The 13298-nt window shown below is 38.0% G+C and overlaps 1 non-coding gene across 1 annotated transcript; it reads right to left on the reverse strand.

The window, feature by feature from the left end:
- Positions 1–12923: 12923 nt before the first annotated feature.
- LOC142168546 (small nucleolar RNA R71) lies at positions 12924–13030 on the reverse strand. The gene has a single exon (XR_012698401.1). It is a non-coding gene; the product is annotated as a small nucleolar RNA R71 (small nucleolar RNA).
- Positions 13031–13298: the final 268 nt, after the last annotated feature.

Raw genomic sequence — 13298 nt, forward strand, 5'->3', positions numbered from 1 at the left:
CCTGACCTGCCAACAACACCAAAAATAGTATAAAATCATTTCGAAATACACTCGAGACCACAGGACCCCATCCAATAATACCAATATGTCCATATACATTATCAAAACTTACTCAAATACTCAAAACACTACGAACAACATCAATATCAAGAATACGATCAAAATCAATCTCTTAAGTTTTCAAACTTTCCAACTTTGCCGAACATGACCGAATCATGCCTAAACATTAGTTCCGAACCACTAATTGAACCTATTCCAAGTCCCTAAATAACAATATGAGTTCGATATCATAAAAGTCAACTCCCGATCAAACCTATAAACTATCCAAACTTTCAAACTTCTAACTTTCGGCAATTACATCCAAAACATCTTAGGAATCACCAAATCCAAATCAGGACATACGCCTAAGTCCATAATCACTATATGAACCTATTGGAACCATCTATCACCAATCCGAGGTCATTTACTCAAAAGTCAAACCTTGGCCAACTCCTACAACTTAAGTCTCCTACCATGAAATTAATTATTCTAATTAACTCCAAAGTCTTCCCGAAACAAAACCAACTATCCTCCCTAGCCACAAAATAACAATCAAAAATATGGGAAGCATCATATAGGGAAACGAAGCTCAAACACACAAAATGACTTGCTGGGTTATTACATACCAAGATATGGTCACAACCTAGTTACTGTATATAGGCTCGTCATCTCACATATATGTATCTCCCAAATCAAGAATTGGATCACCTATGGAGAGAATACCCTCTTACAAGGACGAATAAAGACTTACATTCACCCGGAATACCTTTAATCTTCTCAAATTTCATTTCTCTTCAAATCTACCTTCAAACGGCTTGAATCTAGTCAAATATTACTCAAATGAGTCAATACAAGCTTTAAGAATTGATTTTATAAAAAAAGATTCAATATTTAACCAAATCAAAAAGTCAACAGAAAGTCAACTTCAAGCCTCGGGCCCGAAATTCGAAATTGATCACGGGTATAGATTACTCATAACACCCCGAGTCCAATTATATATGTAGAGTCCAAACCAGGTTCCAATTTCATGTTCAAAACTCACAAAATTCACTCTCTTAAGTTGTAGAAAGAACCCTATATTCACTTGTTCAAATCCATGTTTTGATGCAATATTCACTGATAATTTCATGTATAAACCATATATTTAGGTAAAAATTACTTACCCCAAACTTGTGGGTGAAACCCTAGCCTCAAACTTCTCCAAATGAGCTCTTAAAGTTGGGAAGTAAAATAAAAATCACAAAACTTGGCCTTAAATAGTCCATGACAAGATCTCCCTAGGGGACCGCATAACCATTCGGCGGTCCATAGATTGCATCACAAAACAAACCAGTCCAAATCACCATAGCCATCACGATTCAATTATGCGATTCACATATCCATTTTGCAGTTCGTAGATCAAGTCGCACGACGACCCAGAGATTCAGCGGCCCAGGGATGGCAGATCAGATCTGCAGTCTGCATATCAATTTTGCGGTCCACAGATCTGGTCACAGATCAGACCTATCAGTTGTCAACTTCTACAAACCACTCGAAACGCGCCAAAAATTACCTGAACCCTTCAGGACCCCATCCAGTTATTCTTACAAGTCCAAATACCCGATATTGACTTGTACAAATGGTCAACACACACATGGGAATATCACAATAAAGAATCGAGGCTCAAACTGAATAGAAGTTTCTTTCAAGTTCTTAAGCTTCTAAACTTCTAACCAAGCGTCCGATTCATACTTAGACACTCCGTATCTCAACTAAACTTTGCATACAAGTTTATTTCAACCATTAAGACCTACCCAATGTCTCAATACCAAAATCAAAGTTCATCAACCCACAAGCGAACTATCTGTCGAACTTATGAACTCTTCAATCTTTGAATTCTCGACTTTTGACAAAAAGAGTTAAAATCTTCTAGGAACACCCAAACTAAATCCTACATACGCCCAAGTATAAAATCTCCATACAAACCTATAGGAACACTCTTTTAATAATTAAAATACCAGGGGGTTATTTTATATTATTAAAATTCAAAAGGGTCCAAACATCAAAAAAAAAGTTAATACAAAAGCATAAAAGGAAATTGAACAAAGAAAAATTCCTCATTTTGCAGAGTTATCTAATTGTTGTCGGTATTGTCCTCTCTCTAGACGAAGATGATGCAGAAGCTGAGCTCTGCAATCCGAGCTCCGGTGTCGCCATTTTGTTCTCTTTCTCCACATTTTCAGCTGCCTCATTTATCTTGGCTCTCTCAGTATATTAAAGTGTATCCGTGTCCAGCTGGGGTTTGTTTGTGTGTTTGGTGCAATTTTTGATCTATTGCTTCGAAATCTCTTTGTCTGCTGTGTCTGCATGATCATTTATTGATTCAAGAGTCTCTGATTTGATTCAATCTGCATGCATCTATTGTTGATGACTTCGTTTCTTGTTGTATTCGTATGCCAACACCTAATTGAGTAAAATAACTGCATGTGTTTATTTCTTTGTACTTCTCAAATAGAGGATTTTTGTCTTATCACTATCGAGGATCCTCCGCTGTTCTATCTCTAATTCCCTGAATTCTTGGCATCTCACAACACCTTTATCAAGTGCCTGATTTTCCAAAGCATCTGCTAGTTTGTTTCCTTCTCTTAGAATGTGTGTATACCTCAGCGGCATGTTTTTACTGATTTTCTGTATTTCCTCCACCCATGTAACAATGTTGCATGGTGGTTTCATCCCTCGGCCAAAATCTTTTGAATTAATTGTGAAGCTGTTTGCAGTATGATGTTGTCTAGACGTCTGTTACCGCACCATTTGATTGCTACCACGATTTCCATCACCTCAGACTCAGTGTTTGTTGCACACCTTATCTCATTTGCATGTGCATATATCAAATTTCCTTCTAAATTTCTTTAAAAAAAACCATATGCACTCCTTCCTAGGCTTCCTCGTGACATCTGCATTGCATATTATCTATCCTTCTGAGAGCAGGTTCCACAAAACCTTTATCACTTTGAGTTTAGGTTTGTATCCTTCTAATAGTTGGATCATAACATGCCATAAATTTGGTATCTGCCTAATGGATGGATTCATGTATTGTTCCAACTTCTGAACGGTTGCATAGGACTGATATATACATCTGCCCATTATTTCTCTCTCACTGTTTGATTACATTTCTTCTCTTCCCTAACTCTCACATGATTATAGCAGATACAACTTGAAAAATTGGTTTTAGATTTTCTGTTACAGGGGCTTGCCCCAATTTCAAGATGATCTACTATAATTGTAGTCCATCTAGATTTATACATGCATAAGAACAAATGTAGGACTAGGTCATTTTTAGCTGAAATAGAGGTGGCAAAAAGGTGTTGTATTGTCTCCTCTTTAAGATTGAGCAACACTAGCTTCTAGATACCATGTTATATGTCATCCTTCTCGGAACATCATCCAATCGTAGCTTATATATGTCCAACATCTCCATATGAAGATAGAGATATTGAAAGGAAGCCCTTTTATCCCATGTATTTGTACATTTCATTCCTTTGCTCTCTCAGTCTAAGGTATTCCCAAGCAGACTTGACTGATAATTCTCCTCTAGTGTCCAGCAACCACAAAGGTGTATCCATATTTTATCTAGATTAGGTAGCCTTATAGTGCTTGTACTATGTTGCACTATGTCCTCTAGTAATGGATCTTCTAACATGCCTATATTCCATCATCCATTGATCACTACTTCATTCACATTCTGAATAGCCACAATATAGTACTCATCATTTGTTGTATAGCATAAAGACCCCAATCCTGTCCAATTATCAAACAAAAATTAATAATTTCTCATTTTTTGATTGTCACCAAATGTGATGTTCTGTTAGTTCCCTTGCTTCCAACATCTTCTCCCATGTCTGAGTGCCATATTTCCATCGTACCACCACTACATCCACCTTTTACAGTGTTTATTGGTAAAAAATGAACTCCACAGGGATGTTGAAGTTCTAAAATTCCACCACAACTTACAATATAGGGCCATACACATCATGTGAAGATCTGAAGCCCTGCCTTCCTTCCATTACTGGTAAGCATAGATGAGGCTAATATGCCCAATGCCTACTCTTTCCTCCAATTTTATTACTCCAGAAAAACTGAGCAAATATTTTGTGCTTTTGTTTTATAACACAATCAGGAGGGTTAACTGCTGAAAGAATATGTATAACTATAGAGGTGGTAAAATATGTAAAAGAAAATAGTTATCTACCCATATTATCCATTAAAAAATAAGTTGGATAATGAACTTTTTAAAAATGGGTTGAATATGGATAATAACCATATTATCCACTTAGAAAATGGTTAACCAAATGGATAAATAATGGATAACTAATGTGTTTAACTTTTACATTTGTAAAGACTCAAATTAGGGATTCTTCAAGTTTGGGAGACTAGGAATTCCCCCATAAGTGATCATATTCAAGAAGCCATGGATAATATGAATATCCATATTATCCGCCGGATAACCCATTTTTTATCCGTCTCAAATACAGGTCGAATCGGATAATTTATCCGTTTTTTAAATTACCCGTTTTTCGACCCGCGAATATCCGACCCGCCCCGCCCGTTTACTACCCCTATGTATAAGCATACTATGTAGCACATGCTTAATTAATATAGTCCTTCCTCCAAAAGATAACATTTTTCCATTCCATGATTGTAACCTATTCATATGTTCTATATAATAGGCTTGTAGAAATCCTTTTTCTCCTACGGTAGGAAATTGGGTTTCCTAGATAAGTAAAAGGGAATTCCTTTCTACCTATTCCTGTTGCCACCTCCACTGTAATGCTGATGTCTCCTGGTACATTGTGATGTATGTACATAGAGCACATTTCTTTATTAATCCTCTGCCCATATGTTTTCTCATGCTTCCTCAAAACTTCCATGATTAACTGTAAAGAAAATAAATCTGTTGATAAGAATATAATCATATTATTTGGATATGCTAGGTCATTCACCTTGGGACTCCCTTTAGGCAACCCAAAACCTCTAAATTATGGTATATGATGTAGCGCAATTAGGTTGCTTGTCAATACTTCAGTCATTAAAATAAATAAAGTAGGTGATAGTGGGTCTCCTTGTTTCACCCCTTGAAGATTGGAAGAAACCTTGCGGATGGCCATTTATAAATATAAAATACTTGTGTTACTTATAATCCTGAACACCATATCTATCAGTCTTTCAGAATATTCCACATTCCTCAGTACCTTAGTTAAAAGCAACCAAGATACTCTATCATATGTCTTAGCCATATCTAGTTTTAGTACCAAATTAGATATTTTTGTCCTCAATCTAATGTTTGAGATGCTTTTGTGAGTGGGTAGAATATTTTCTACTATACTTCTCCCATTTACAAAACTAGCCTGATTTAGAGATATAATATTACCTAATTCATTAACCAGCCTTTCATGAATCAGTCTCGAAAAATCTTATTCCAAAAATTGCTTAAACTAATTGGTCTCGTATCAGAAAAGGTACTAATCATTTTCTTTTTCGGTAATAAGACCAAACTAGTATGAGTGATGAATTTTGGAGGTTCGGCCCCGTAGAAAAAAGCCTTCACCATATTGATAATGTCTTCTCCAATAATTCCCAAACAGGTCTGATAGAACATGTCACACCCCAAATCGGAGGGGCACGACGGGTACTCAGGCCTACCTCACATAGTACCAACATAAGGTGCATCCATAACCATGCTATAATGCGTAAATGGGCTGAAAAGGCCATCATGACATAATATGATTAAAACATGAAAGAAAAGTTAACAAAAGAAGACCCAAAATGATATACAAGCTTATACACATGAGACATAAGGGCCTACAAGGCCGCCATGACCATCAATACGCATAACATATGTCTACAAACCTTTAAGGAGTACATAAACAACATAAAGTTAGGACAGGGCCCCGCCATACCCAAATATGTACATATATGCAACCATCATACCTACCAGCGCACTATACAGCTCCGGAAGAAAAGAATATGACAACCTTTAGCTGCGTTGAGTCACCTATTGTGAAGTATCATCTAAATCGTTATCTGTATCTGTGGGCATGAAACGCTGCTTCCCAGCAACAGGTCGTTAGTATGACTGATGTACTGAATATGTAAGGCATGTAATGCACACTTCTACAAGATGAAATATAAAGGGAGAGTACAGAAGGTAGCTAATTTTCAGTGGTCAAATACTTGTGAAAAGAGTTTTCAAGAATTGAAGTAAAGGTTGACTACGACACCAGTGTTGACCTTACCGGAAGATACGGATGGGTTTGTGTTCTATTGTGATGATTGAAGGGTTGGACTTGGGTGTGTATTAATGCAACATGGCAAAGTGATTGCTTATATTTCTAGGAAACTCAAGAACTATGAAAAGAATTATCCAACACATGATTTAGAGCTTGCGACGGTGGTGTTTGCATTGATGATTTGGTGTCATTATTTGTATGGGGTCCATGTGGACATATGCACGAACCATAAAAATCTTCAATACCTCTTCAAGGAGAAGCAGTTGAATCTAAGGCAAAGGAGATGGCTTGAGTTACTCAAGGACTACGACATCGATATTCTATACCATACGGGGAAAGCTAACATTGCGGCAGATGTTCTAAGCCGGAAATCCATAGGTAGTTTGGCTAACATGGAGGCATATCAAAGGCCGTTGGCCAAGGAAGTTCACCGGTTGGCTAGATTGGGAATTCGGCTTGCATACTCTAATGAAGGTGGGGTGGTTGGACAGAATAGGGCTGAGTCGTCACTTGTAGTGGAAGTCAGGGAGAAACAATATGATGATGCATTATTGGTGCGGTTGAAGGAGGGGTTCATAAACATAAGACCATGGCTTTTTCTCTTGGCGCGAATGATGGTACGCTAAGGTACTAATGGTAATTGTGTATTCCAAATGTGGATGGTCTCCAAGAGAGAATCATGACCGAGGCTCATAGTTCCAAGTATTCCGTGCACCCTGGCTCTACGAAGATTTACCATGATCTCAATGAAGTCTATTGGTAGAATGATATGAATAGGGACGTAGCGGACTTTGTGGCTAGATGCCCAAACTTTCATAAAGTGAAGGCCGAGCACCAAAAGCTCGGTGGTTTGGCACAAAATATAGAAATTCCAATGTAGAAGCAAGGGATGATCAACATGAATTTTATGGTAGGCTTGCCTAACACACCTCGTAAGTTTGATTCGATTTGGGTGATTGGGGATCGACTCACAAATAACACACTTCTTGCTTGTTAAGGCCACCAACATAGCAGAACACTATGCTCAGTTGTATATCAAGAAAATAGTCAGGTTGCATGGCACTCCTGTTTCTATCATCTCATATCGAGGAGCGTAGTTCACCGCTAACTTTTGTCAAAATTTCAGCAAGGTTTGGGTACTCAGGTAAATCTTAGTACAACTTTCCATCCACAGACCGACGGGCAAGCAGGGGGAATATTCTGACGCTTGAGGATATGTTGTGTGCTTGTGTTCTTGACATTAAGGGTAGCTGGGATGATCATTTGTCTTTTATAGAATTTGCCTACAACAACATATATCATGCCAGTATTCAGATGGTGCCTTTCGAAGCTCTATATGGTAGGAGATATAAATTTCCCATTGGTCGATTTGAAGCTGGAGAAGCAGAATTGATAGGGCCAGACCTCGTACATCAGGCTTTGGAGAAGGTCAAGATTATTAAGGAGCGGCTGAGAACTGCACAGAGTCGCCAGAAGTCCTATTCGGATGTGCGCCACATGGATTTGGAGTTCTAACAAGATGATTGGGTATTCTTGAAAGTTTCCTCCATGAAAGGCATAATGCATTTGGGAAGAAAGGGAAATTGAGTCCAAGGTAAGATGCTCTTCCTCAGATGCCACTGCCCTACCCTCGGGCTAAACTGAAACAACAGGCTGCATCGGCAAAACTCCCAGGGAGTGATAAACCTGGACCCGCTGCTCTGGAGTACGGGCTGCGGGTGTTTGGGCTCTTTCCCAACATAAGATGTAGCTGGTGCAAGGGGGATCAATCCCGCCTGAGCCAGATCGCTGAACATTCTTATAATGTGTGATAGGGTCTTCTGAAGTGCAGGGGTGACAACAGGAGCCTCTGGTGCCTGCCGCCTAACCGGAGCTATTGGTGGCTCCTCAGTCGCTGCTCGGGTAGGTGCTCTAGCCACATCATGTGCCCCTTGTCGGCTTCTTCCCCGGCCCCAGCCTCTCGCGGCTCTAGCAGGGGGCGCAGGTTCTGATCGTTGGATCCAACAATGCTTATCCTCACCATCTGTGAGAATATAGAAAGACAAAAACTCAAATTTCAAAATCAACAAATTCGCACGATAAGGAATCAAAGAATTGTAATTTTTCCTAACAGTCCTGTAACCTCTCGAAGATACATACTGATGTCTCTGTACCGATCCACAGGACTCTACTAAACTTGCTTATGACTCGTAACACCTATGAACCTAGAACTCTGATACCACCTTATCACGATCCCTATTTTCCACCTTATGATGTCATGATGGCACCTAGTCTTTAACACTAGGTAAACCTAATATTTAATAATAGCTTAACAGAATTAACCAAACTGATATACTAAAATAAAACCATTAAGCTCATATAAATTCCCAAAATAGAACATCAACAATGTTATTCCCAAAATCGGTGGAACTGAGCCATAAGCTCTACAAGATATTATAAAACCTCGACTACAACACTGTCTAATAAAGGAAATAACGGTAAGGAGATGATAATGGAAGGTGACTCCGAGGCCTACGGACGTTGAACAAGTAAGCCTTGAAGTCTCCAGAAAGCAGCTAATAAATCAATCATTAGCGTCCAAAACGGGCAGATGTACCTGGATCTGCACAAAAGATGTGCAGAAGCATAGTATGAGTACACCACAATGGTACCCAGTAAGTATAAAGCCTAACCTCGGTGGAGTAGTGACGAGGCCAGGTCAAGAAACCTAGTAGGATAAGATAAGATGAACAATAATATAATAATAGGATGTAATGGAAAGCAGATAAATGAAAGATAACAAATTAGTTTAGTAACGTAAGCTAATGACTGAATTTTAAGAAAAAAGGAAACAAGAAGGAAACACATAATGAGAACCACAAATAATCAAATACTGACAAAACAGGTAAGACAAGGAAGATTAAAAGCAACAAGAACTGTTCAACCAGTAAATCTTTTTAATACGAAATTTACAAAAGAATCACAATTGAGGTACCGCCTCTTATTCACATATCACAATTTCAATCACAATCTTTTCTTATATCACCGCGTGAGCCTTACATTTAGTTTTAAAAATTATTTTTTCCAAAATAGCTACATGCATTTTAGCCCACCTTATCTCACTATGTGGCTTCAAATAGTTTCCCTACTAGCAACACGCATTTCAAGCCCACCTTATCTCACTGCATGCGTATCAATCCCTAGCCTTATGCCACCGCATGCATATTAATATTACAACATAGTTACAACTCGCACCACAAGTGTCCTTATGACACAACTTGCCGAAAAGTCAACAATACCAATGTTTCCAAAACAAATAGCCCATGGCTTAACCATAATGAATACTGTAATCTCAATAACAACAAAATGAATGAGGAATACACAACAAGGGAAGATACCTCATCAATTAATAACTTTACCTCAATATGATAACGACTTTTATAACTTCAACACCAAACTCAACAAGAAGATATTCAACGAAATAACAACCTCAAGTAAGAGTAATTTAACTAAAATGAGGTAACAAGGCAATAAGGAAAATAACAACTATAACTAAAACATATGAAAGCAAATATAACAAGTAAGAGGTAGAACAAGTTCTACAATGTCAAATAAAGCATGTAAGAGTAGATTAACAAATGTAAGAGTAGATTAATAATGAAAGATATGACATGTTATAACTATTCAATTAAAGTCATGGAACGAGTCCAAATATTCTAAACCGGTCAAATACCACATATAGCCCGTGTACCCACTCATCACCTTGCGTACACGACGTTCACATAACACAAATAGCATAATCAGCCCAAATCCTAAGGGGTAGTTTCCCCCGCACAAAGTTAGGCAAGATACTTACCTCAAACAAGCTAAATTAACACTCTAGTAAGCCTTTTCCGTGAAAATCCAACTCCGGATGGCTCGAATCTAGCCAAAATAACTTAATATCATAAATACAAACAATAGAAAACTATTCCGGATAATAAAGTTGCAATGTATAAAGAAATTCAAAAAGTCAACTCAAAATGACAACCTCGAGCCACACCTCGGAACTTGACCAAACTTATAAACTCCGAACATCCAAAAAAGAGTTCAACGACACAAAACCAATCCAATTCTGACCTCAAATCGACCTTCAAATCCCCGATTTATAGTTTAGGAAAGTTTTCACAAAATCCCCAATTTTTTCTAACTCAAAACACTAATTATATGTTAAAAGCAATGATGGATTCATCAATAATAAACAAATCCGAGTCAAAAACACTTACTCCGATCCAAATCTTGAATATCCCTTCCAAAATTGCCCAAAATTTGAGCTATACAACTCAAAATATGAAAAATAACTCTAACCCTCGATCTTCTCTATTTCTGTCCAGCTATATCCGCTTCAACGGCCTCTCTATTGCATATGCGACTCCGCACCTGCAGAAAAATCCATCACAGGTGCAGCCTTAACTAAGCTCAGGGACATTGATGGTAGGGTATAATTACGTGTTTTAGTCACTTATTGCACTCTAATTTATTGCACTTTATTCGTTTTGAGCTTTAATTGATAGTGTTTTGCAATTATTTTGTGTTTTATGCATTGTAGGAGTGATTCCAAGCTATGTAGATGTTATGGAATCAATTCGAGTGATTTGGAGCTTTGAAGTCTGAGTAAAAGCCCTAGGGATTAAGCCGGGATCGTGTTCGGGGGTCGAGTACAAAGTCTTGATGTCAAAACACAAGAAACATCCGTACTCCGAGAAATCTTCACTGAGGCGGCGTGTGGGGTGTCGCGGCTGTGCAATTCTCTGCTGCATGTCAGAACTAGCTATCTGGATTTCCCCACTAATGTCCCACATGGCGTGTCGCCCCATGCGGCACGCCTGTGCAATCTTTACAGAGAGAAAATCCAATTTCGGCTAGGAGAAGGTGATTTCATCTGGGCCTAACCCTACTCGGTATAAATGCATGGAAAAATGTTATTTTCTGGACTTTTGACACATATTCCACCTAAAGAGGCTATGGAGGAGTTGGAAGAACACGAGCACAAGGATTTCATCATTCCTTCCTCACACAAGACATGAGTTTGGATTGAATTTATATTTTCCTATACTTTAATTTTGTCTGTTATGAATTTCTCCATATCTATAGAGTAGTTCCATTTAGGGTTTGATGAATTTGGAGGTTTGATGATTGTTTGTGGATTATAACTCTAGTTTTTTTATATTGAATCATTTTGGATGATTTAATTGTTGCATCTATATTCATTTGTTCATGTAATCGAGAGAGGCATAACTTGTGATATCTTTGCATTATATTTTTGGTTGAGTTCATTAATTCTTCTTAGTAATCTAAAGAGACTAGTTGAATTATTTATTAACCCTAGTTAGGAGAATAATCGAAAGAGGTTTTTAGAAAGACCAATCCACTACGCATTCTTGCATATCTTCACGTGATTAAATTGGTTCATCTTATGAAGTTAAGTCTTAATCGAGAGAGGAGTTTTTGCTGAACGTTTGAACTAATAATTGAGTGAATTCAAGAGACTCACTTGAACATTAGAAGTGAATCATCTATAGTTAGATACCAAATAATTATCTTGCACCTATCCTATCAACCTCTATTTTCTCCCACTGATAACTTCCTTGCTTATCTTTGTTTCGATTGTCATTAGTCAATAGCTTTAGACTCTTAGTGAATTTTCGTTAGAAGTCATATAAATCTCAAGTGTTGATCATCTTGGAAAGAAATCAAGCTAGAAACTACAAGAATACTGTTTAAATTCAATCTTTGTGGATACGAAATTATACTATACTATATTTGATTAGCGAGAATAAATTAAGTGTGTGTTTCGAGCTCGTCAAATTTTGGCGCCGTTGCCGGGGATTGGCAATCATTAGAGTTTGAAATAGTTTGTAGTGCTAATTCAGGAATTTTCCTTTTTATTTTATTTTATTTTTCTCTATTTATGTTTGGTGTTATTTGACTGTGCACTGGTTACAGGTTCATAGTGGTGCATGACTAGAACTTCTACGAAAGAAGTGCTACCACACGAGCCCAAGATAGAAAAACAACTGCGACAGCTGAGAAAGGAAAGAAATCTCACCGAGACGTTAGAAAAGGTTGGGCAGTCCTCAACCAAAGAAACTATGACTGGAAACGATGATGATAATGTAGATTTGGCTGCCAAAGAGGCAACCCAACAAAGAGAAAAAGCTGCACGAGATACTGAGGAAGTAAATATTAGAAGAGAGGGGTCTCAGACTTAATTAACATCAACCCTTGCCTGGGATACCACTTGGCAATTATGCTAGACCTTTCTACAATCAAGGATTATCAAGTGTTAGACCACCTCCAATTGCGGCAAATAATTTCGAGTTAAAGCAGGGGTTGCTTCAAACCTTTCAGAATTGTTGTGTCTTCAGAGGGAAGCCAAACGAAAATCCAAACACCCATCTAATGGATTTCAAGGAGATTATGAACACCTTTCAATACAATAGGGTGTCACAAGATGCAATGTACTTAAGGGCATTCCCCTTTTCACTTAAAGATGATGCTAAGGAGTGGCTTTGAAGTTTGCCCAGTGGATCGATCAGAACTTGGGAGGAGATGACCAGAAAATTCCTTGATAAATATTTCTCCTCAGCTAAGACGGTCAAGATTAGAAGAGAAATCCATAACTTCTAACAGAAAGAGTCGGAAACTGTTTTAGAAGCATGTGAGAGGTTTAAGGAGATAGTTAGAAAGTGTCAATATAGTGGAATTGAACTCTGGATACAACTCCAAGATGTTTGGGAAGGATTGACACCGGCCTCGCATAGAACATTAAGCAATGTAGTTGGAGGCCCTTTGATGAAGTAGACTCCAGAGGAGATAGTTACAATTCTTGATGAGTTATCTAAAGATGCAAATCGGTGGCCCTCAGAGAGTGCTAAAAGAAGAAGATCAACTGGTGTTCACCAAGTTAATGCTAATACATCTGTGCAGGTACAATTTGATGCTATGGCTAAAGAAATACGAAAGTTGACCTTA

Source organism: Nicotiana tabacum, chromosome 13, assembly GCF_000715075.1.
Source record: "Nicotiana tabacum cultivar K326 chromosome 13, ASM71507v2, whole genome shotgun sequence".
Lineage (NCBI taxonomy): Eukaryota > Viridiplantae > Streptophyta > Magnoliopsida > Solanales > Solanaceae > Nicotiana > Nicotiana tabacum.